The sequence below is a fragment of the Anas platyrhynchos genome, chromosome Z (genome assembly GCF_047663525.1).
Source record: "Anas platyrhynchos isolate ZD024472 breed Pekin duck chromosome Z, IASCAAS_PekinDuck_T2T, whole genome shotgun sequence".
NCBI lineage: Eukaryota > Metazoa > Chordata > Aves > Anseriformes > Anatidae > Anas > Anas platyrhynchos.
In genome coordinates, this window is record NC_092621.1 from 51,533,828 (window position 1) to 51,559,403 (window position 25,576).

General features: G+C 38.0%; 2 long non-coding RNA genes across 2 annotated transcripts; both read left to right on the forward strand.

The window, feature by feature from the left end:
- Positions 1 to 249: 249 nt before the first annotated feature.
- LOC110351618 (uncharacterized) lies at positions 250 to 5,318 on the forward strand. The gene is made up of 4 exons (XR_005261773.2): positions 250 to 390; positions 3,018 to 3,110; positions 4,058 to 4,129; positions 4,243 to 5,318. It is a non-coding gene; the product is annotated as an uncharacterized lncRNA (long non-coding RNA).
- Positions 5,319 to 10,059: 4,741 nt separating this feature from the next.
- LOC110351619 (uncharacterized) lies at positions 10,060 to 25,294 on the forward strand. Its single transcript, XR_002399266.4, has 5 exons — positions 10,060 to 10,857; positions 11,733 to 11,791; positions 16,081 to 18,004; positions 21,834 to 22,018; positions 23,829 to 25,294. It is a non-coding gene; the product is annotated as an uncharacterized lncRNA (long non-coding RNA).
- The last annotated feature ends 282 nt before the right edge of the window (positions 25,295 to 25,576 follow it).

Genomic DNA, 25,576 nt, shown 5'->3' on the forward strand with positions numbered 1-25,576 from the left:
AGCAGCTGAAGAGAAGCATCTTTGATCTGGGGAACTCATGGAGGGGAAGTGGCTCACATGGCCACATCAGCATTGCATTGATTTGGACTTTTCTGCTGTGCAGGATAATTGACACTACCCTGTGGCTAGATGGTCCTCAGCTGAAAGTAGTTTTCCAGGAGGAAAAAAAAAAAGAAAAAAAGAAAGGAAAGAAGAAAGAAAAAAAGAGGAGAAGAGAAGAGAAGAGAAGAGAAGAGAAGAGAAGAGAAGAGAAGAGAAGAGAAGAGAAGAGAAAAGAAGAGAAGAGAAGAGAAGAGAAGAGAAGAGAAGAGAAGAGAAGAGAAGAGAAGAGAAGAGAAGAGAAGAGAAGAGAAGAGGACTGTAAGATGGCTAGTTATCATCAAGTACCAGGTGTTACCGCAAATTCTTGATGACCTTACTTTTTGTTTGAGAAAACATTTCAACAATATTTTCATTATTTATTTTATTAACTAATTAATTAATTTCTGTAAGTGCAGAAAATTGCACTTCTTGAACACCTGAAAGTTGAGCTCAAATTTTCGCGGGCTTCTGACTGTGGACTCGTGGCAGCACTTTGTTAGAAACCCCTTCTGAATTTGAACAAGACCTGGTTAAGTCTGCTACACACAGGGGAAGAGAGAATGCATATTGTTGGTAAGAAAAGGAGGAGGTTGCTGAGATTTTGCCTTTGTTTTTAGAGAAAAACAACTTTAAATCATTAAAAAATTAGAATGTCTGTATTTTTCCTCCCTTCAGTTTATCTTAGGCAGTCTGTTACACAGATAAAGCTCTTCATCCCAACTTACAGAACAATGTCTGTTTTAATGTCCTGGCCATGGATTGCATAGAAGAGCTTTCCAACAACACTGCTTCAGGATCAGAACGAATGTTATGAATATTAACCTAGAAGGACATTTTCAAAAGCTGCTATCAGATGAAAGCTATCAGTCAACAGAACTATGAACACAATGTCTTAAGAAACTATTTTCTCTCAGAACTTCTACCTCTAAAGTGCTTTGGAAACTCCTCTCCCAGTGCGTAAAACACATTTTCAAAATAAGTTGGCCATGTGACAGGGAGAACCACCTGGTGCTCTCTCTACTTACAGGAATAAAAAGGAGTTGCTTAAGTCTCTGGTTTTATGGAGGTGAAATGTTCTGTGGTTTTGGAGAAGAATAAGAACAAGTTTTATGACTGATAACCTTTATTATATTTTGTTTTGTTTAATATGAATCATGGAAGCCTTCGTTAACTGGAACCAATTTTCTCTATGTCAGAATGAAGCAAGCCTGATAAATGCAAATTTCCTCATACTGATCTCTCCAGATGACTCCCTTTAGTGGTGCAAAGTTAATCCATCTGCTTCTGTTTCAGTCTTGAGCACAACACAACTGTCACAATATTTTTCAAGAGGCACCTCTGACAGAAGCTGACCTCACATAATGAGTTACTTTCAAATAACCATGTAAGTCATAATGGTCGTAAACTTCCAGTTAACACTAGGAAGCATGTATAGCAGAGCCAAAGATGGGAACATCTCTAATGCTTACCACTGCTGGGCTTGAGGAGGAAATTCTTTTGTACATATCCATCTTTTAACATGCCTGGACTTGAGTGAAAATTACATGATATGTTTCCATACAGAGCTGGTATCTGATAAGCAAGGTGGAACTCAAACATGTGGGGTGAATGGCAGAATGTGCTGAAGTTCCTGTATTGGCCACACTCTGTGTTACAAGAAAAGAACTCACAAAATGTGTAATGACACATGCATTACCAGATTTTGATCTGAAAATCATCACTAGTTTATGATCTGGCATAAAGTTCCACTACAGCTTTCGGTCTCTCTGAATATTCCTTGAAATCCTTGTACTATTGCACAAGTTTGCATACTTATAGCAATTATTTTTATAGAGCTAATTTAGAGAATTCTTATTTTATGCAGTCAGATCCAAAGAATTTTAAACCTTCCTGTGGTCAGCATAATTCTATGGAACTACAGCTAATAGATATATTTTTTTTTTTTTTCTCTGTTTAATTTGGACACTAACTAACAAATATGAATATTCATTTGTATTACTATAAAAAAGGTAGAATGTCTGTTCTACATATACTCAGTAGAGATAACATGTCTATCTCTAAGATTTATTTTTTTCCCCTTGATCATATCTACTGCTTCACAGTGCAAGTAAATGGAAAAAAAATAATTCATTGGGAGATGCGGACTCAGATTTTAGAGCACAGTTTGGAAGAAAGAAAAGATATTTGATCAAAATAGCAATCTCTGAATGTAAAACCAAAATTAAAGCTGGCACACTCAGCAGACCTGAGACAAATAAAGAGCTGGCAGAAGTGCACTCAGCTGCTGGTTCACACTGATAGAGTATGGTGTTCTCACCCTGTTTAAATTTCCTCACCTCTTGGACAGTCTAGTTCTCTGTCATTTCACAGGTGCTGTCTTTGCTTCTTGCAAGAACCAAAGATCCCTGTCCCTACTTGTCACACGCCAGTTGACTCCAAGTAACGTTTCGCTCTGCACATCTGTGGACATGTGTTGCATTGCTATGTGCAGTTAATGTAGGCCACGGGAACACTTTTCTGAGTAGAGTACATTTTGTTCTCGTATATGAGAAGTAGAGTTTGTCTTGATCTGGCCTGTACTTTCAAAGTATTTCAGTGCGTTGCTTTGCCATAATCCCCATAAAATTATACAGACCAAGGTAGAACAATTTATTTTAATTGGTAGCTCAGCCCATTGACTTAAAAAGGGAATTTAGAGATTGAACTTGAATTTGGAAAAAATACAAGTGGAAATATCACTGCATCTTAGATAAAGGCAGGGCAAGCAACTAAACAGAAATTTTCCTGCCAGGTGATCTCAGAAATGTAATCTCTGCCTCTTTTTCTTCAGTCAGTAATGAGGAAATCCCCTTTTCCAGCACTGGAAGATTTGCAAGGAAAGCTTTATTAGTGTAAAATATATCAATCTGTTTTCATATAATATTTTTCATTCACAGTGTTAGACAGCAGAATGTCATTTGACGTTGTGATGGGGACTGGTTTTAAGAATCTCAGATGTCATCCTTTGCAAATTGGCAAAAAAACATAAGGTATGAGTTTTTTCCAGTCATCTTCTAAATCAGATTATAGTTTACTCTGAGTGGGCATAAAGTACTAAATTACATTGTATTTCTGTTCTTTCCCAAACAGAGTATGTATTTGATAACAGGAATCTATGCAAAAGTGAGAAATCTCTAAGCAGTGAAAACACCACTGGTTTTGGTAATATTTATACTAGGGAGATTTTGTGAATAAACTCCTCTGTGTCTGGTTAATCATAGTCAGAGAATATTTTATTTTATTTTATTTTATTTTATTTTATTTTATTTTATTTTATTTTATTTTATTTTATTTTATTTTATTTTATTTTATTTATTTTATTTTATTTTATTTTATTTTATTTTATTTTATTTTATTTTATTTTATTTTATTTTTAACGAAGTACCTATCTGACACATCTTCTGCAAATTAAGGATTTTCTAGACTTGAGCAGCATTCCAGTCTTTTTGTGATTGCCATTTCCCAGATCTTTGTGCTGTGATTATGGAATGGCATGGCTTTTTCTTGTGTTCAGTGTTGACTCTGCCAAAGAACAGAAACAGGTGATAAACTGTTTAGGGTAAGTATTTAGTGCTTTAAAGTATCATCTTTGTTACAGAAATTCACAGTCCTTTGCTCCCTGCACCTCCTTGTATGATATGGGGATCTGGAGAAAGTCATTTACTAAAAAAAGTAAAACAAAACAGATAAACAAAAAAAGTAAGCCAAGAGAACCCCATTGCTATGCTTGAATTTCCACTTTCTTAGTATCATGCCCTGATTCCTAGAAACAAAGTTTCCTTGCAGACTAGTATACATGTATACTGTGCATATAATTAATTGCATACAGGAATTTTACAAGCATAAATCCTAAGCACAGTTTAAATTCTGCACAACGTCAATTCCCTTTGCCTGTTCTGGCAATAAATACACATATGCTTTGCTGTTTTCCTTCAAGGCCTGAAGGCAGCCTGAATGGACTACTCAGAGATGACCAAGGGAAAAACATGTAGAAAAAAGAGGGAAAATGGTAGGTCTTTGTCTGTGGAAGGAGTAAAATTAGAAGCCAAAACGCATGTTTACAGGTCACCAATCTCCACACCTATTCACCACCTCATTTATTAACCTTTTTCTTGGTTGCAGGGATATGGTCTCAAGATGAAGACGTGGGGGATCACACGTTTCGAGAACTTGGTTACAATCTGAAGTAAGGAAATGTTGCTCCTTGGGGGCCTGGCTGACAAATAAACACACAACCTTGAAACATAATATTCAGTCAACGAACAGCAGCAAATAAATTGTGACATACCAGGCACTGTAATGCCCTATAATAGGGATTATTACAGGGATTCATACATTATTATAAATAGGGATTTTTTTATTATGTAAACTTAATAGAAAATTTAATTGCAAAATATCTATCACTATGAAAATTTTCCAAAGAAACATTGGTTTGCTTCTCTTAAATGAAAGAAGAATATTTTTTTCATGTAATAATTTGTCTTCTGTTCCCCTCTTCTTTTCTTACATTTGTTTCCAGAACTGTGCATTGGCTATTTTGCATGCTTTCCTTTATTCAGGCATGAAGCCTTACATGATAGTAAATTGTTTTGCTAGATTAATATTCTGTCAAGTAGATTTGGTATGATTTGAATTTTAAAGCAATTCACATTATTGCATATTTATGCTTAAGGAACTATAACAAAATAAAACTTACACTTCTGAAATTGAAAGTTGTTAAAATCAAGCTCTGTTGATTTTGGGTTTGGCTGTCCACATATTTTATTAATTTCTACACATTAAATGCAGTTTTTTTTTTTTTTTTTCTCAATATTTATACCTGGCTTTGAATAATAACCCTGACTAGTGTTTAATAAACGTGAGTGAAAAACAACCTCTTGATGACAAAAAAAAAACCAACGTTTCACGAAGAATTTTTCATATGCGCAATAGTTCGCAGTACCAAGACTCTAAGCCTTGGCTTTGGCTAAATGTATTATCACACCTTGAGTGAATTTCAGTGGAATAAACCATAAATAAAGAGAACTGATATTTCACATAAGATAGATTTCTGGTATTGCTGTTTTGGGGAGACAGGTACCATTCCTGAAAGAATCTGTATGCTAAACTGCATTTAAAATTTCTTAAAGAGAAAATTCATAGGTAAACATATATTTGATGAACATGGCAAGTTAAAGCTTAGCACTTTCATAATTGCTTTCCACTGCTACTCTACAATTACTCTTCCAGGAAGAAAATTGTGTAGAAGAGGAAATACACAACCAGTTTCATGTAATTATAAGTAAAATTTATTTACAGTTATTGTGAAAATAAGCCAAATGATTACCAACTCTTGATCAACCCACCCTCTTTCTACTGAAACCAAGCATGTGTAATAAGACAGTGTGCAAAATAAAAGAAAAATATAAGCATGTATCCTTGACTTTTTATTTTTTTATGTTAAGATCAACTGTGAAGCTTAGATAATATCATAAGGAGCCTGGAGCAGCTCAAAAGAAAGATGTAGAAGAAAATGCACAGGCAGATTTTTGTTAGCTCTGACATGATCTGGAATAAGAAGCAGTATGTAATTTCATTGCCTTGAAGAGAAAAATGTCTGTTGCCTTCTCTGCTTTTGCTCAGATGAGTTCTGCTAGCAGGCTAGGATAGGAAGGGTGAGGGACTAAAGCTACTTCTTGGTCTCTTCTGTCTAGTTTTCTCCACTGTCAAGGGAAGCCATATTACCCGTGGAAGAGAAGAAATGTTGGCCACTTACAATGTAGAGTGCTCATACTTGAAGTAATGCCTGCAAATTAATTAAACAAGATGACTTCATTAGCTTTTACTACAGAAGTATTTTTGTTAAATGAAGACGCTTTATTGTGACGGCTTTTTACTTGTGATCTTACAGATCACGAGGTTGAAACTCAAAGTCCTGTCTTACCTGTTTGGTTTCATTCTTCAAACTTCAACCTTCTGGAGATTGGTGCATGTATGACAGTCACAGTTTTTATAGTATGTAAAAATAAAGGTTAGTTAGTTGTGAGACGAAATAAAAAAGAAGCATGACTGCATCTTGCAGCTTCAGAAATCATGACAAACACAAAGAATTCAAATGGCCTTTTTGAAGCAATGCTTGTTTTCTAGGTATCTCAGGAAACAACATTCCTGATTCACGATATCTTAACACTTGGAGGGTTGCAATGTTTTTTGATTACTCCACCTTGGTAAACTCAGAAGAATGCCCATCTGGAATCTGGAATCTGTAGACATTAGCATCCTGACTGTGATAATAAAAAACTCCCAGCCAAACCTGAACTTGTGTTCAATTTGCTGCTCCAGCTGAATACAAGTCTATTGGGCTTGATGGCATTCATCCCAAAGTACTTACAGAGTTGGTTGATGTCATTGCAAGACCTCTCTCAATTATTTTTGAATTAACAACAACAACAAAAAAAAAAGCAAAAAACAAACCCCAACATTTCTGGGGATGTGAAGAAGTCTCCATTGACTGGAAGCTGGCAAATATTGTTCCAGATTTTAAGAAGGGTAAGAAAGAAGACCCTGGCCTGTCAGTCTCACTTCAGTGCCTAGTAAAATCATGGAGAAAATTATTCAGGGAGTTATTGAAAAACACTTGAAAGACAATGAGGTCATTGGTCACAGCCAAGACAGGTTCACGAGGGGAAGGTGCTGCTTAACAAACTTTATTTCATTTTATGACAAGGTTACCCGTCTAGTTGGCCAAGTGAAGCCTATTGATGTAATCTTCTTTGATTTCAGAAAAAAATTTGATACTGTTTCTCACAGGATCCTTCTGGACAAAATGTCCAGCATACAGCTAGATAAAAACATAATACAATGAATGAATAACTGACTGACAGGTCAAGCTCAAAGGGTTATAGTAAACTCAAAGGGTTATAGTAAATGGGGTTGCATGAGGCTGGTGGCCAGTCACTAGTGGGGTTCCCCAGGGCTCCCTTTTAGGGCTAGTTCTCTTCAATGTTTTCATAAATGACTTGGACATAGGACTAAAATGTGTTTTGAGTAAGTTTGCTGGTTTGCTGATGGTACTAAATTGGGAGGAGCTGTTGACTCTGTCAAGGGTGGAGAGGCTGTACAGAAAGATCTTGACAAATTAGAGGGCTGGGCAATCTGCAACCACATGCAGCTTAACAAGAGCAAGCACTGGATTCTGAACCTGGTATGAGACAACCCTGCCTGTACATACAGACTGGCAGATGAGAGGCTGGAGAGCAGCCCAGCAGAAAGCTGTTTGGGGGCTCTGATGGCAAGTTGAACATGAGCCAGCAGTGTGCCCTGGCAGACAGAAAGGCCAATCATATCCTGGGGAGCATCAGGCACAGCACTGCCAGCTGGTTGAGGGAAGAGATTGTCCAGCTCTGCTCTGCACTGGTGCAGCCTCACATTGAACACTGTGTGCAGCTTTGGATACCACCATATAAAGAGGACATAAAACTATCAGAGACAACAGGAGGTCAACAAAGATGGTCAAGGGTGTACAGAGCAAGACAAACGAAGAGTGGCTGAGGTGCCTTGGTTTGTTCAGCCCTGAGCAGAGCAGGCTGAGGGGAGGCCTCATGGCGGCCTGCGGCTCCCTCACGAGGGGAGCGGAGGGGCAGGCTCTGAGCTCTGCTCTCTGGGGACAGCGACAGGACCCGAGGGAACGGCATGGAGCTGGGACAGGGGAGGGTTAGGCTGGGGATTAGGGAAAGGTTCTGCACCCAGAGGGGGGTCGGGCACCGGGACAGGCTGCCCAGGGCAGTGGTCATGGCACCGAGCCTGCCAGAGTTCAAGAAGCATTTGGACAATGCTGTCAGACATATGATCTGATTTTCAGGTGGTCCTGTGTAGAGACAGGAGTTGGACTCAGTGATCCTTGTGAGTCCCTTCTGACTTGGGTCGGGATATTCTATGATTCTATTTGGACCACACCAGAGAGCGTTGAAAGTCTTCCAACTTCTCTGTAACTCCTGACATTCATACCAAGATTACCACTAGCTCACAACAGTTATTTCTCAAAGCTGAAAAGTTGGTTTTCTCTCTGGTTACGAATATTTTCCAGAGGAGGGAGGGAAATTCAGATATCATGCCACTATGTGGTTTTGTGTGCTCAAATCCAAAGTTACCATGTGTCACAGGATGTTGCTGAGTCTCCCCTGAACTGGGAAGTGAGTTCCAGTCACTGCTGTGTTTTCTGTGGAACCTGTAAATGAACCTAGTTGTATCTGAACTGGGACCTGAGCTTAGGGCACCAGAAAAGCAGTGTGACTGCCACAACCTATTTTCTTCACTCTTCATATTTTTTGCCAGTACCCAACTTTTTTTTCTATGTGTTCCTTTTTTTTTATACAATGTCTCAAAGCCTTAACTGGTGTAGTTGTGCCATGTTAATGTATGCATTTTTGATATATATATATATATATATTTTTTTTTCTAAAGCAAGGTAGACTTTATTTAGCTTTAAGTGTCCTTCTAATGTAACTACATTAGGATTCCTACCGCTTTTCAATGCTCTGAAATCTTTGCTTCTTGCTCCAGAGCATAAGGTAAATGGCTTTGGTAAACTCATTGTCACTCATAAACATCATCTTCCTCCTCCAAAACCACAACTTTCTGGATGGTTTTTACTCAGATCACAAACACACAAATTGTTCAGCAGCAGTCAATTAAATACCATGGTAACCTGCTGATTTTAATTATTCTTCCCTGTGCCCTAGCAGCTGTGAAACACATAGTGACAAGCCAAATGTAATTTAAATACTCTGTGGTGCCCCAGATGTGGCAGTACTTTGCCAGGTGTTTATTTTTAATGTATAGCTCAACATATTACCCTATTAACTCTTTTTTTTTTTTTTTTTTTTTTTTCCCCAGAAACAAACAAACAAACAAACAAACAAACAAAAACAAACACACAAACAAACACTGAAAATTTAGATTTTCTTCCATAAATGCTTTAATACCGCATTATAAATATGATCCTTCAATTTCGGTAATGGAGGACAGCTTTCTACTTCTGCTGCAGTGCTAAATATTTATTATGGACATTATTGCTACTACTTTGAACCAAGGCCACATCACACATAAGTTCATCCAAAAGTAACTGAAGTGTAGGGAAGATTTTATGGGTGTTGTCCTTGATTTCTGTGAGAACAGATATGTCCTTAAGTTAGCTGTACATCATGTTACACCTATGTACCACACTTACACACACTTTCCCTGGTCATCTGCAGATACAAACAATGCTGAGCTTTGTCTTTTTGTCTTTTTCTATAGTGAGCCACTTAGAAGAATTCCATATTTTATCATTTTATTTTATATATATATTTTTTAACTGGGATTTAGAGATCCTTTTTCTAAAAACAATGAAAATGAGTTGCCAGCTTTGCTATGTTTTAAAGTGGTTTCCTACACCTTATCCTACTGCATACAAAGATCTGGCAGTCCAGTATCTTACACCAAAACAAAAAACAAACAAAACTAAAGAAAAAAAAAAAAACACACAAAGAAACATCTGTACTTTAAAATATTCTGTAAAAAAGGAAACACATTGACTTAGATGTCAGAACAGTAAAAAATAAAGGGCAGTTATTATGTTGAATTATGTTGATCTTTGCTATTCTTGCATGAAATACTAGACTTTTCATGACATTGGCAGAAAATGGCCTTCTTGTGAACACATGTTTAAAATGGGAAGAGTGAGCATTCACAGGATTTATTGATAGGGCCAAACAACTTGTGCAAAGATTTCAGGAAGCTATGTTCCAGCATGGCTAAAAGAACCTTTATTTGCAATGTATGCATCTATGAAACAAAGTGGTGTTGTCTTTTTTTTTTTTTTTTTTTAATATATTTATTTATTTATTTTTTGGACAATTAGCATGCATATATAAAGCTTCTTTGCCCTGTTGCCACTTTATCTTCTAAAGGAACAAAATCCTGAGTGTAAGGGACATCTAACACTGAAGATTTGCTGTAGCCACTTGAGGGCTCCCAACAATAATTGGATGGAATCAAATGTGTCATAGATGATTTGTAGCTACGTTTCCTATGGAAAGGATATCTCCTGAACTCTTCTTTTAAGACAGATCCTGTGAAGCCAGCTATTCCCAAAGAAAAGGTACTCTGTGTCCCAGAACAGGTGACTCAGGACCAGAGCTTATTATTCCAATCAAATGGGAACAAAGCGCTAAATCTCTCTTTCTCTCTCTCTCTCTCTTTTTTTTTTTTTTTTTTTCTTCTTCCCCTTATTGGAGCTGAGCTTTAGATGGTCTTCACTTTCCTATCTTTGCTTTTGGTCTTCCAGATGGAAAGCTTTAGAATTTAATATTTTTCTTTCAGGCCTGGAAATATTAACTGTTGGGTCTTCAGTTTATCAGGTTTTTGTTTCATGGCGCATCACTGCAACACTGAGAAATAAACATATTTGGCTGAAAATGGCTGAAAGGATGACCCAGAAGAACCTGTGCTCACAGCTGTCACTGGAGAGCAAATAGCAGGAGAAGTTTGGCAGAAATTGAGATCAAACAAGCTCCAAGATAAACAAGCTCTGTAAAATACTGAAGTACCACAAAGCTTCCTCACATTGCACTTGAGATAATTTCCAACAAGCCACAGCAGGTCTAATCTGACCCTTTCCCGTACTCTTCCATGGACTGAATGACCACCCTGGATTACAAACAACCTCCAAACCTGTTGAAGTTTCTCAGCATGGAGCAGAAGCTGATTGAGGATAAGGTAAGTCCTGAGAAATGGTCTTTGCAACGTGTCTTCAGTTTGAAAGCCATTCCCACTTGCTATTGAACCTACTTTCCCCTCAAAATTTGCTTTGACAATATTTATTCCTATTTAGAGCTTCATATTTTCCCTTTTATTTTGTTATTTTAAGGTGGAGATCTAAGTTTAGGTAATGTAATTGTTAGTTTTAAAATTAGAGGGGCCATATAGTCTAGTTTCCTGTAGAGATCAAAGACTGGTAATTTAGCTGGTCTCAGCCATGCCTAGCTACATTGAGCAGTTCTCTTTGGTTTTCACAGTGGCAGTATGACACGAAGAGTCTTTCTGAAGCAAACAAATAAACAGTATGCCCTGGACCTTCAGTTTAATCTATTACTTTAAAATCTGAAGTTAATTCAATATAAAGGAGTAATATAATTGTTTTTGACACCTTCCAAACTATCTTTTTAATTTTAAAATATATTTATTTTGGAACTAAAAATGAAGAGTAAATAAAGAGTAAAACAGATACCTTCCCACTTAACTACCAGTACTCCAAGAATATGAAAATTTGGAAGCCTCTGCTCTATGTGCAGAAACCACAACAAAACATTATAGATTAAATTTCTGATTATAAAATAACAACATCTGCATGAGTCTTGCCCAAGGTGCAGATGTTCTGATCACCTATGTTTTGCGTAATTTTAATTGAAGTTGTGTTTTCTGTTAATGCATTTTTACTGTATTTTTTTTTTTTTTAACAAAAGCAATCCACTCAGACAGAGAAACAAACAAAAACAAATAGACAGAAAAGCTTTTTAAGGAGTTTGAAAAGCCTAAATTGAAAACAAGGCCAGAAGAAAAAGAAAATTGTTTCATCTTTATTTCTTGTTCAGAAAGCTCAACTGCATTCCAATGAAATCAAAGGATTATGAACTCCATGAGTCTCTGTAAGGTGAGTGAGAACACAAAATAACTCTGCCTACTCAGCTAGCTATCTGCTGTGAGTATGTGTGTCAAAAAACCACTGTCATCCTTCAGAAGTACCATATTCATCCCTGCCAAATTCCAGTTGCAGAGACTGTAAACCAATGATTACAGTGGAATCTTCCTCATATTTTTATGTTATATCCCTAGTCAAAATCCTAAAAATTTGTCAGAATTAATGCAAAATTCTTGGGATTATTCACATATTTCTGTGGTGTTTCTGTGACAGACACTGGAGAAAAAAGGATCATTTTCTGAGTGGTCATACAATTAGGGTAGTTCTGCCATGTGAAGGAATTGATTATTACCTCTGAGGAACTGGTGCTTGCTTATCAACTTGAATTGTCTGAAGGTCTTTCACCAATGCTTGTCATTTTACCATGGGAGTGATGTTAGCATGCTATCAGATCGCAATCACACAAGCAGAATGGAAGGATGTGTTAGTTGGGGTTAAACCAACTATATTGTTCTTTAGCCTGAACTGCATCATATGCTACTTACACAGATTGTTTCTGTGCCATAGCCTCCAGGACTCTTGGTTCCAGGATACCTATGGGTAAAGGTAGCCAGAGGATTGCTAAGCCTATTTACGTTTGATCAATAAGCAGTAAAACCTACCTCCACGCATGCACATGAGTTACTTCTGAAAGACGCTGCTGAAGGGGCTTGCTGACCCTTTCTGTCATACACTTAACCTTGGACTTTCCTTTTATAGGCCTAGACAGACAAGTGTGTGGTTAAACATTTGAAGGCATGACTGACTTGTCATCATCCCAGCCAACGATGTCTTCTTATGGGTTACTGCTTCAACAAAATAAATGGGTAGTACTCTAATTACAGCACACTAAGAAGCATCTAGTTATGCAAAATGTAAAGAACTTATGAGACTAGGAAGATGGAGGGGTAATGGAAATTATACCAGGTTCATAGCTATGTTCTTACTAAGCTTCCATCTTTAATGAACATTTAATTATTTTAGGATTAAAATTACTGTATGAAAAAACACGGAATCATTATATTTCCTTGACATTAGTTACATGTAGTGTTCAAGCAGTTTTATGACAGGAAAGAGCAGTAGACATGCACCAGAAGTCTTGGTTTCTGGAACATCACGGAATTTGTCACAGAATGAAAACAAGGATAATCAGGGATTTGCCACAGATTCTCACACAAAAGATGATGGCTAATTTTATTGAAATTGTGATTTGAAAACTGCATTCATCCACTCAAACAGTTGTCATATCTGACTACTACCAAAAACACTAAAGACCCACAGTACTGGAGTATGCATACAGTGCAGATTCCCTACTTCACAGGCTCAAGCCATCCACATACCTGATTCAATCTGCCTGTAAAAACAGAAGCCATGCTAACACATAATGTGTGAGTTTCTTTATTAACTTTGATACTGGCATCCAGTATGTACTTGCATGCAGGGGTGCACCCCATGAATTTCAGCAGTGCCATTGCTTGTACTCCTTTGTCAGGGCTTTCTGAAGAAGCTGTGGGAGGACTTAGTCCTTCCAGGATACATATGCACTCAGAGCAAAGGCACGTACAGAAAAGCACCATTAAAATTATCACTTGGCCCATGACCAAAAACATCACATTAACAGCTTTTGAATTAAGGCCAGCCAAGTTTTGTCAAATAATCCCTCTTAGGCCACAGTTAGTGTGTATAGCTGAGAGGTAACTCTGGTTAACTCCAGCTATAAAATGTCTCTGTGGGCAATAAGGTTGTTATGTCAGGCACACCAGACCATCACACAAATGCAGTCTCTGCTCTAGAGGTCTCTAAGGTGTGTGCATGAGCACTCTCTATTACAAGGAATCTAAGCTCTTCCACTGCTCATTTTACAGAATATTTTCAGTGCAAAGACTTGTGTATTTAGCATCATCACCTCAGATGACCAAAAGTTCAGAGTAACGCCCCAGGGTGGCTGAATACATTTAAAAGGGAGAATGCCTTGATATTGCACTCTTTCCTTGATATTGCATCCTCTCTCCCTCTCTCCCTCCTCCCTTCCTTCTCTCTTTCTCTGTCAAAAATATTGGAAGCAGAGGTTTCTGTTTCATCCGTAGTCTCCAAGGCTATCACCATTTCCTGTTGAATGTACAAAGATTCAGCTTAAAGACCTGACCTGCCAATACTAATTCAAACTAGCCCAGGAAATAGTTATTTAGGAAAATTAGCTCAAGAATTATGACATTATTCTTCCATTTTGTGGTGGTTTTACTTGGGTGGGCAGCTGAACTCCACCTCAGCTGTTCTTTCACTCGCCCTCCTCAAAGGGAAAGGGGGAGAAAATATGAAGAAAAGGGGCAAGGGTTGAGATAAGGACAGGGAGAGATTACTCAACAATTATTGTAACAAACAAAAAATGACCCAGAGTAGGGAGATAGTAAGATTTATTGTTTATTACTAACAAGCTAGAGAAGTGAGAAACAAAGGAAGGAAACCAAAAACACCTTCCTCTATTCACCCTCTTCCCACCTCTTCCCCCAGGCAGCACAGGGGAATGGAGAATGGGGGCTGCGGTCAGTCTATAGCACTTTGTCTCCACCGCTCCTTCATGGTCCCTCTCTGCCCCTGCTCCACGTGGGGTCCCTCCCATGGATGCCATCCTGCCCGAACTGAGCCTGCGGGGGCTGCCCACAGGCAGCAGCTCTTCAAGCACTGCTCCCACGTGGCTCCGTCCCACGGGGTCCATCCATCCATCCCCCAGGAGCAAACTGCTCCAGCACGGGTCCCCCACGGGTGGGGGCAGCTCCCCCCAGACCCCCTGCTCCTGCGGGGGCTCCTCTCCACGGGCTGCAGCTCCGGCCCGGGGCCTGCTCCTGCGGGGGCTCTCCATGGGCCGCAGCCTCCTCCAGGCCACATCCACCTGCTCCAGCGGGGGCTCCTCCACCCATGGGGGGGCTGCAGCGTGGAGATCTGCTCCATGGGGGACCCATGGGCTGCAGGGGGAGAGCCTGCTCCACCAGGGGCCTCTCCCTGCACAGCCCGCAGGGGAACTGCTGCTGCCTGCCTGCAGCACCTCCTGCCCTCCTGCGGCACTCACCTGGGGGATGCAGGGGTGCTTTGCACCCCTCTCTTTTTCCCAGCTGCTGTTCCCCCCCCCCCCCCCCCTTTTTTTTTTCCCTTTCTTAAATCATCTCTTACAGAGGTGCAAACAATATCACTTATTAGATTATTGGATTGTCTCTGGCCAGTGGCAGGGCCGTTATCTAACATGGGGCAGCCACCCCTATGGCCCCCTGCTACCAAAGCCTTGCCACGTAAACCCACTACACGTTTTAGAGACGCCTTTTGAGTGTTTGCGGTTGCCCCACCTGGAAACCACTGACATGAGATTGCCCTTTTCTGGAGACATCAGCTAAGTTAGGGTTAGCAAGTACAGTGCTTTGTGTTATTATTATTATTGGGTGTGCAGAAAAAGAAATCCTGTAGGAGAAAAAAAATACTAAGTAGATTACTTTTTACTTAATTTAAAGTTTTGTAAAAATGCAAAAATAATTATTCAGACAATTTTTGCAAAAGTAGAAAAACAGCATGTGGGGTGTTTTCAAGTTGTTTTCATTTACTGCAGTGTCATTGCTTTTTTTGTTTTGAGAAAACTTGAAATATTCAAATGTAGTGGCTGTCAATACTATTACCTGTACTTCTGCAGCCAAAGGCCATCCTCTTTCCTGTTCAAAACCTCTCTCAAGGAGAGGAATTGCGCAAGCACAGTGTAATAAAAAATGTTTAATTACATTTTTTTTTTTTTTTTTGGGTAGGGCTTCCCCCATTTTCAGACAGTGAATTATTTTGCAAGTGATCTATTTGTAGTTTCAATGTCAGTGCAGTCACAAGTCCCTCCTTACAATATTGCTCACTGTAGTTTACTGCCACGTTTATAATCTTTAAATGATTTATTAGTAGTTGAAGGAATGAAGTACAATACTACAAACAATATCCTGTAGTAGCTATGATTTAGTACTAGATGACAGCATATCAAGATTTCAGCAAGTTTTGTATGTTTCTCTCTTAAAGCAGGCTTTGTTTCATTCCCACAGTTTTCTTCTGAAATCTTTGCAATCCAGAAGGTGGCTTAGGGTATGCACTTACCAAAGCCAAGTCCAGTTTTGTTTAGATGATTCTCTGGAAAGATATCCTGCAAAAGCCACTAGCAGGTGCACTTACTGAAGTAATATACAGCTGACTTTGTTATGATTAACTTTCAGTCTTAGTGAAACTTCTTTTGAATTCTACAGGAGCTGCATCTTGTCCACAAAATTCTGCACAGAGGAATGTTACAGGTATGCTTCTCTGAGAGAGGAGATGACCATCAGAGCAAGCATGAATCTGAGGAAGGATAGTGAAATCAGAGGAGGCTTGCAAAATGTGGCATTTGTTTGCCAAAATCACAAACTAAAACATATGTTGGCTGATACTTGATGTTTCTGCCTGCTAACAGAACCAAATGTCCAACCGAGTGGCCAACCCTCAGATTTGTTAGGGATGAACATACAGCAGGACATTGATCTCAATATTGTTAACTGTTAAGAACAGTGAAGTGTAGTCATTTCCAAAGGAGGTAACTTCTCAAGAAATAAGCAGATGTTTTTTATTGCACGGTTCTGCTAGCCACACTAGGGTTTTTCAGATTGGATTCTGCAATGGGCCCTGCTCCCATTTGGGTCCCAGAGCTGTATGGTCAGGCCTTCAACAGAGCTTAGACGCTAAGTTGTTTTAGAAATCTGTCCAAAAATGTGTTATAATGCTAGGGGTGGAACCAAGAACAGAAGAAAAAAAGAGAAACCATTAAACTTTTTAAGTGCTTTAGTCACATGTGCACTTGCTAAAAATGAGGTTGGTGCAGAGTACTTTAAGGTCTGCCCACAGGGCTTATTTAAAATAGTAATTGAAAGTAGCAAGGATTTATGTGGAACTGAGACAGTTGACTATTTGAGATTTTGACTAAGACACTGACATTGAAAAATATTAATGTTAGCTGAAGAACAAGAAGCCAAGGACATATTGGCAAAGAAAGGGACAGAAAGAAATTCAGTTTTGCCGTGTCAGGGTATTATTTGTTTAATTTCAGATTAGTTAATACTTTTCAGTTTTGCTTTTCTCTTCTTTTCATCAAATATTGAATCAGCTTGCATGCATCTGACTATCCCAAGAGTATTTATGCTTAGATTTACAATGTATTACACAGAAAAACCCCAGTTATTATCAAAGGAACCTATAAGCTCTGCTGAGCAGAATTTTTCCTTTTTACTCTAGGATGAAATTAACATAGAAATGACTGAAATCCATGCAGTGAATGTTTGTTTGAACATGTAATTTAGTAGAGCGGAATATACTACATAATTAGAGATTTGTTTTAAAGAACTTCGGAGATTTAGTTTCTATGCTGTGTAGTAAATATTTATGCACTATTCTGCTAAGATACAAAAGGAAAAAAGTCTACCTTTTTATAGCAGTAACCATAGTGATACACAGAATAATGATACAACAAGGGACATAATAAGCATATATTCTTTGAACAGTGCCCATATATTTTCCAGATTCTGTTACCGTATTAAACTATCAAATATTTAAGTGGCCATCAGAGAGAAGGAATAAAAACCAAAAATCAAAAACTCAAACCAAACCGAAACAAAAAAAGCTGTTTCTCATTCAGGCTAAAGTCCACATTACTTTACTTGTTTATCCATCATTTTACTGGGTAAGTTCCTCTGAAAGAAACTGTCAAACGAATTTGCAACCAGAATGATTTTTCTCTTAGCGGATGTCTCTTTTCCTTCGTTATTAGTCATTCAGAAATTAAGTAATAGTGGGAATAATGGAAGAAGCATCTCTGCTTACCTTAGCTTTATGCTGTACTGTTGTGCTGTCATTACCACTTGACAGGGGAGCAGAAACCTCAGTGGTAATTCTGACATATTACCACAGAACACATTTCTATACCTACTGTCTTACCTTCCAAGATAATGCCCAGGTTCCCTTGATAGCGTGGATCCTTTGAATGTGATCATCTGCGTTGGAAATTTCTTAAGGTGGCCAAGAAGAAACAATGAAGACAAGAATACTATTTGAATTCTTACCAGCTAACCTTACAATCCCATTCCTCTAGCATTCGTAGGGGAAGCTCTTCCCTTCTATTGAAAATCTGAAGATTTTCTTGAGGTAAGCACATCTTTTTCCCTTCAGATGTAGAACTTTTTAGCTTTTTTTTTTTTTTTTTTTTTTTTAACACATTATGAGGTGAAATTTTAGTACCTTTTAGCTGTGATAAGACTAGGGTTCAATACCATGCTGTATGTGGTGGTAGTACTAGACCCTAATGCTTCCACTTGGCATTTGACTGACCAACCATCATCACTACAGCCGCCAGATGGATGTTCTAGTCCCACCTGTCCGTAACCATTCTCAGTGCAGTAAATACTGAAAAAGATAAGCCATGAAATGAAACAAGGATTGGAAACAGATTTGCAGATGAATGCTGCCTCTTTAATCATTGGTACATATGGGTGTAGAGAAACAGTCTACATCTCTAACAGGTACATGAACAGCTGAGTGTTTTTTGTATGAAAAAGATAATCTTCCTTAGACCCCCAAAATGCTTTGAGCAGAGGATGGTTGGGCAGGAATGTGCTGAACATACTCACTTGTCAAGATCTACAAGTTAGATGGAAAGGGAAATACATGTACCTAACTAGCTCAATGTTTTCAAGTCTGAGGCAGTTTTGGGCACACCAAGCAGACCTTTAGGATCCAGAAGAACATTTGTGGATATTAATCAACTCCAGGATGAGACCACAGTTGAACAAAGGTCTTAAGAAACTCAGGGTTGGAGTAGTGGCACTAAATCGGTCCATTATAGACCTGAAATGTCTAAGTTCACCATAGGCACCTAGTACAGAAAAAGCAATGGTTTGCTTACATGGACAAGTGTGGACAGACTCAAGCTCCTCTGAGACACTTTGGACAGGAGCCATGTTGCTCTGATGGTATGACATTATGTTTAAGCTAATAAACCCAGCCTGTATGTACAAGGCTTCCCAAGTCAAGCATAGCACACTGCTAGCACCGCTCTCAATCTTTCAAGCTTCCTTCAAGCAGAAATTGAGGATCCACTTTTTCATGTCCATGGAGACGGGTTTAAATGACTTCCCAGAAAGCACACAGCAGTTGTCAGTAGAACAACGATTTATTCTTGTTTTTGAGACTAAGAAAGAGTTTTGCATAGGACAAAATGGAAAGGACTGTTTAAAATGTATTGGTCTTAATCTAATAATTTAATCACTTGATTCCTTTTCTCTTTACTTTCCTTCCTAGGTTAGGATTTACTCAATCTACTTAAGTTACAGGGAGCCGAGGAGATCACAGTTTCTGTTAATTTCAATTTAAAATTTGTTTATTTTTAAGGCACATAATCAGGCACCTAGAAGGCAATAGAAAACACACTTCATATTAAAATGACATTATGTTGAAATGGTATTGGTTGTGTAGACAAACCTTCAGCAAGATTCTTTGACCCATGCTTAAGATCAGACAGGACAGGCCATGTCAGGTGAGAACAACATTCAGACACATCAAAAGGCTCCAGTCACAGTCAATTTTATTCACAAAAATAAGTGCAGTGGTTTGTGTCTTGCAATGCAGAAAACTTACTCACATTTCTGCTTCCTCTGCCTTTAACAATGCTTAGGCCAAATAAGCACATGTAGCACTTTTTCATTCGCGTTTTATTTCCTAGTATGCATAATCTTTTTTATCATGCATTTCTCAAAGGTCAATAACTTAAGCATTTACCTCATGGCATTTTCCCAGTTTGACATCAGTACACCATAATAATGATGTGCAAACACTCTTTTACAAGCCTTTCACAGGATACCACATATTATATCATGGAATGAATGAAGCAAGTGATGACAATTAGTTAAGTAATGCAAGAATATCTGCCGTAACTTGCACTTCAAGCATAATCAGAGGTGGAAAAGGCCAGTAGTATGAGGTCACCTCACAGGATAAGAATGCTCGTAGTATGCTAATTGCAACGTATTTCCTATAGATGCAACACGAATTCAGCTGAATAGTGTCTGATTGCATGGCAAACATTGCTGTCTTTGTAAATTCTCACAACTTTGCCTCACATTGAACCATCTATTCACACGTGATGTAATAGGTGTTCTCAGAAATTAGATACCTATTCTTTCCTTGAGGTAGAAAGATGAGTAACTTTCCATGAATCAAACTGATGAGAACATTCACTTAAGGAAAAGCATTGTCTGTATACCACAGGTGTATTAAAAAAAAAATTAAAAAATATATCCATTTTACACTTACCCATAGCAATTCAACAGACAGTACTCCTTCTTTGTTGGCAGTGGTCCAAAATGTCAAAAAGGACAGGGAAATGTGCTGAAAAAAATCTCAAGGTTATGAACAGTTCTTATCACTGAGGACACAATTGCTTGTAGTTGTAAATGACTCAAAGCGGATGTTGGGCAAGGACTTTTTATGAAATCTGGAGAACAGCACCCCTTTCTATAACACTCAGTCCCAGGGATCATTCTTAAAACAACAGCAAAAATACCTTTTGCATATATATTTTAAAACAAAAACCACCAACAACAAAAAACTATCTCAACACCCAATAGATGTAGTAGAAGTAGAAGAACCAAACCAAATGTCTCAAGGGAAGAAAGGTGGTTAGAACCCTTGACAGGTTAACCTCCAAGCCCAGGCTCTAGTGTTATGATGACAACTTCATTTCATGGTCCTTCTGGGATGTACTGGGATAACTCAATGAGAAGTGCCACACAAAAACCTATGCATAAAAAGTATAGCTGACAAAGAATATAAGGGATGATTGGGACCCGTCCCACTCTGAGTGTTCTAGCATTTCTCTGGCTAGTACCAAGAGTGTAACTGACTTTGCATCTCAAGGTACACCTCCACAGTGAATGTGTCAAACAAAGTCTTACAGCTTAATTCTCACTGCCTGGGCCTGTAGATGATATTTTCAAGGAAAATATTGAGAATATTTCCCACAAAGAAAAACAAAATCATAGTGTCTTCTGACATTGTTTTGTCATTGCTTTAAATATTTTCTATTCCATCTTTTTCCAAATTTAAATTAGATTATCAGCAAGTCACTTACTGTTTCTGACATCATTTAAAAGAAAATAACTTCATCAACTTTTTTTTTTTTTTTTTTTTTTATTTCTGAGGCAACTGTACCATCACATTATAGATGAAAATAGATGAAAATATTTTAGGTAAAGTTACATACACTGGTTAAAATTGATTGAAGACCTATCTGTCTTGCTAGTCTCATAAATAGAATGTTCAAAGTTCTTAATATAAATGGTTCACACAATTAAATGTTTCACACCATGTAACTTAGAAGTGTATGTCTAAGTACTATATATATGTATGTATATATGGTGCGCATATATACCTGTATATAAGTAATATAACTGTATATACATACTTTATACATACCCTATTTATATACACACGCCTGTAGGGTACACCCATACATATATAGGCTATAGTTTTCTTCTCCTTTATTTTGATTTTCAATTACAGATTTCCTAACAGAAAAAATGTGAAAATGTGAAACTCAAGCTTGCAATCTGTTTGAACTCCAAAATATGAAAGTTGTTACATGTTATGCTACTTAAATGGATATCACTAAATTAAATGGATATCACTAACTTAAGAGACATAGAGGTATAATGGCAAAAAGAAATGAATTCTCTCAAACAGCCATTGAAAATCACAGGTTAAGGGAAAATTACACTTAAAAAAGATACATTATTTCAGTGGTCACAAACACATACACATACACACACACATACACAAACACAAGAACATACGTGATAGAAGCTATATGTATACCAACCACTATTAACATGTAAGTATTATCAGGCCCTCATTAAATCATTTCAAAAATACTTAGCTGGTATTTTAATGAAGACTTTTTTTTCTTTTTACTCTTCTTCAGTATAAGTGGATGTCCTTGAGGAGGCTGCTGGTATCAGCTCTCTGTGAGTGACATACAGAGAAAAAGAGAGAGAAATGCCTCTTCAGAAATGAGGCAGCAGAATTTTCAGCTTCTACCTGGAGGTGAGAGAGCTAACCAGCCATGGCACAGTGGCGGCTCAGAGCCTTTTCTCCAGTGGAGGAGAGGTAAGGCAAGAAAGGTGTGGGTGAACAGTAGCAGCAGCATCCTGAAGTGTCAATTCCAAAATGTATATCTAATGGAGGCATTTCTGTTGACGGGGATGGGGTTACACACTGCTGTCCTCTGAGCATGCATGTTCTGCCAGAAGGACAATAGTAGCACTGTTCCTCTGCAGACTGGAAATCTTTCTGTACAAATAGTGAATAATACTTTCATTATATTCCCTGCCAGTGCTTCTGAGAAAACCATGGCATCCCACTTTACTCAGTAATATCACATGGACAGCAGCCTCCTCAAAATTAGATTCGCTCAGCATGCTGCTGTTTGCCCATATGTGGTGAATGCATGAACCAGATATGGAGACAACTTGCAAAAATCTTGATTTTTTTTTTCCTAATTTTAAAGAACAGATTTAATGCTGAAAGCCAACCTGTCCTAGCCTAACAAGAAAATTCCTTTCAAAGTGAACAAACTGTCATTACTGAAAGCAAATTCTGTGCTGATGTCCATCACGGAGGTCTGTGTATCCCATTTGCTTTACTTTGAAGAAAACCCTTTCAACAGCGTCTAACACTAGCAAATCTACCAAAATTCAGGTTATCTTCTCTCTGAAATTATCCTCTCATTGTCTCTCTATTCTTTTGTGAAATTCTTCATGCTCTAGATGAGCCTTAGATGTTTTTGGGAGAAGAAATCAGCAAAGTCTGGATGACTCTCAATTTTATGAATCAGCCTGGCAAATTAATGGGAACAGCATTTTGTTTTTGATTGAATTAGAAATAACCATGGCAACAAGATGTCTCAAAATGTTTTTGTTTTTCTTAATGAAGAAAGAAGCAAAACACTACAAGTCAATCCAGTTAATTTGCTTGACCTGAAATAAAATGATTCATTTTAGGTTTGATCTCATAAAACTTTTTATCCATTTATTCCTCTTCAAAATTTACAATATGAAAAAAAATATAGAAAAGGAAACTTACAGTATCTCAAGATATTAATTGTATACATTACATTGTTTTCAAAATGAAAAAAAGAGGAATTTTGATGTACGATATTTGACCCAAATTTAAAAGCACATTTTGTCTTATTAAAATTAGTCTACTCAGCCTATATAGAAATGAAATGAAATAGTACTTCAACTCCTAAGTTCTTCGGGTGATTTAAGAAAATGAGCTCAAGAGGCAATGAGAACATTTTTCTGGCTGTATTTTAGGATCTAACCTTTAGCAAACTTTTACTGAAATGCCAGTGCTCTTGTCTCGACAATACTCCATTTGAATGAAGTTATTCCAGCTTTATACCACTACACTTTGAAGAGAGTAAGGCCTCAGAAATTGAAATCTGTACTGTGGATTTCTGTGACTAGTTTAGAGTTGGCAAACTGCAATCCGTTTTTATAATATAAACAAAACATGGGTGCTTGGGATTAAAACTGGATTATATTCTCTATTCTGTCTGCATTTGTAAACAGCAGGCATTTCGAAAATGGTTATCAGGAAAAAAGATTGTGTTTCTTTCTTGGGGGAAAAATACAAAGATGCAAAGACATTCAGGGCAAGACAACAGGTTGTCCTGTGGATTACAAATGTAAAAATAAATAAATAAATAAATAAGCTATTTTACAAAGAAAAACATGCTTTACAGAATGTCTTTCCAGAACATAAGGTTTATGTGTGAAAATGTGGCCCATGCATCCAAATGTACTTGTGGTATCCTGTCTGGTATCACCAGCAACAATGGCGAGATGCTCTACTAATGAAACGAGCAGAGCTTTTGAACAGTGCTGTATTTCCTCTATCTCCTGACTGTTTCTAGGCGGGATTGAGCCCATCTGCCTGTATATCCTGGATGCCCTGCAGCATGCTGGCGCTGGTGACAGCAGCAACATCCACCACACCAACCTGGTGGCAGAGGGACATGACCACAGACCTCCTTCCTCCTTCTTGAACCTGGTGCCAGCCAGGTCCTCCGCAGTTGCTGTAGCTGATTTCACCAAGCCATTAATGCTGCAGGCAGGTGCTCAAGACATGCCTCTTGTGGAAGGAGTGGGAATATGATATGTCCAGATCAGCAATCTTAGCTCATCAAGGGAAATGAGGGCCTATTAACAGAAGTCTTGGTGATGACACTTGCTGTAAAACCCATGTGCACTTGTTCATGTTATGAAATGTGTCTCATCAGATCAAATAAACCCAAACAGAGCTATGTGTCAATTCACTTCTACCCTTTGTGTCACAAAGTGAGCTGTAGCCATTTCCAACACAAGACAGAGGGAAAAAAAGATTTCCTGTTTACTCTATGCTGTGTGTGTTTGGATAGGTAAAGAGGAAAATACATTTTTTATTTATTTATTTATTTATTTTCATGGATAGTTACACCACAAAGCATTACAGAAGACTTGTACTTTCCAGCAAACAACATTTTAAAACACAAACCCACTGAAACCCAGGCTTTCAATGGAGTTATTGTTTATTGACAGAACCATTTGAATGTCTGGACTGCTGGTCATTTAAGTGTGACCTTCCATGATTAATTCACTAAGAACAATGCTTGTACAGGCATTTCTATTCAGCTAGCTTAAATGCCTCTTTCAATACATTCCTACAGACTTGGTCAAATAGCTGCTGTTATCAGTATGTATTTGCTAAATTTTAATAAAAACTGGAATGATCCATTATATTTCTTTCCAAATACACTGGATGTAAGCATGGCGGGTTTTCTTTCACTGTTTAACCATCACAGTGTGGTTGCTATGGATTAGAAATCTTCCCATTTATAGGATGGGAGCTTAATAGCAACCTACACTGTGGATTTACTGGCTCTAGTGAGGTTAATTTTTTAAATTACTTTAATCTGTTGGATTTTTGAATCTTTTCTGGATGATATTGTTAAATCTATAACAGCTGGTGCTAAAAATAAATAAATAAATCTACTGTTTCCAGATGACCAGAAGGCAAAAAATGTTGGTGGTCCTTTCCTTTCAGTCCTACAAGGAAATAAAAAGAATTTTTATTTCTATTTAAATGGTTAGGAGGGGGTTTTCATCCATGAAATACACTCATTATGCATTTTTGGACAAGGTTGTAAGGGAGTGATGTTTCTATTAGCATTTGGGGGCTATTTAAAAATCTGGTTCATTACAACTATCTTTAAAATACGTGCTTGAGAACTTTTAAACGTTTATTATTGACCAAAATGACTGCACCATAATAACAGAGAACACTTTTCCTCATGCAAATTTGCACCCTGTGGACAGTGTAGCATGAAACTAAACTATCCAGATTCTGTGTAATAGGAAGATATTTAAGAGCATGGTTTCCAGACCACCAGACTACCTCAGTCTTAGAGCTATTGCTGTTCAGGCTCAAATATTACTGGGGAGGAAGAGGAAAGAAAGGAAGGAAAGAAGAAAGGGAGGGAGGGAGGGAAGGAGAGAGGGAGGGAGGGAGTAAGGAAGGAAGGAAGGAAAGAAGGAAGGAAGGGAGGGAGGGAGGGAGGGAGGGAGATGCCAGATGTGCATAGTTACTTGTAACACCAAGGAGTTCTATGACACTATTCACTGG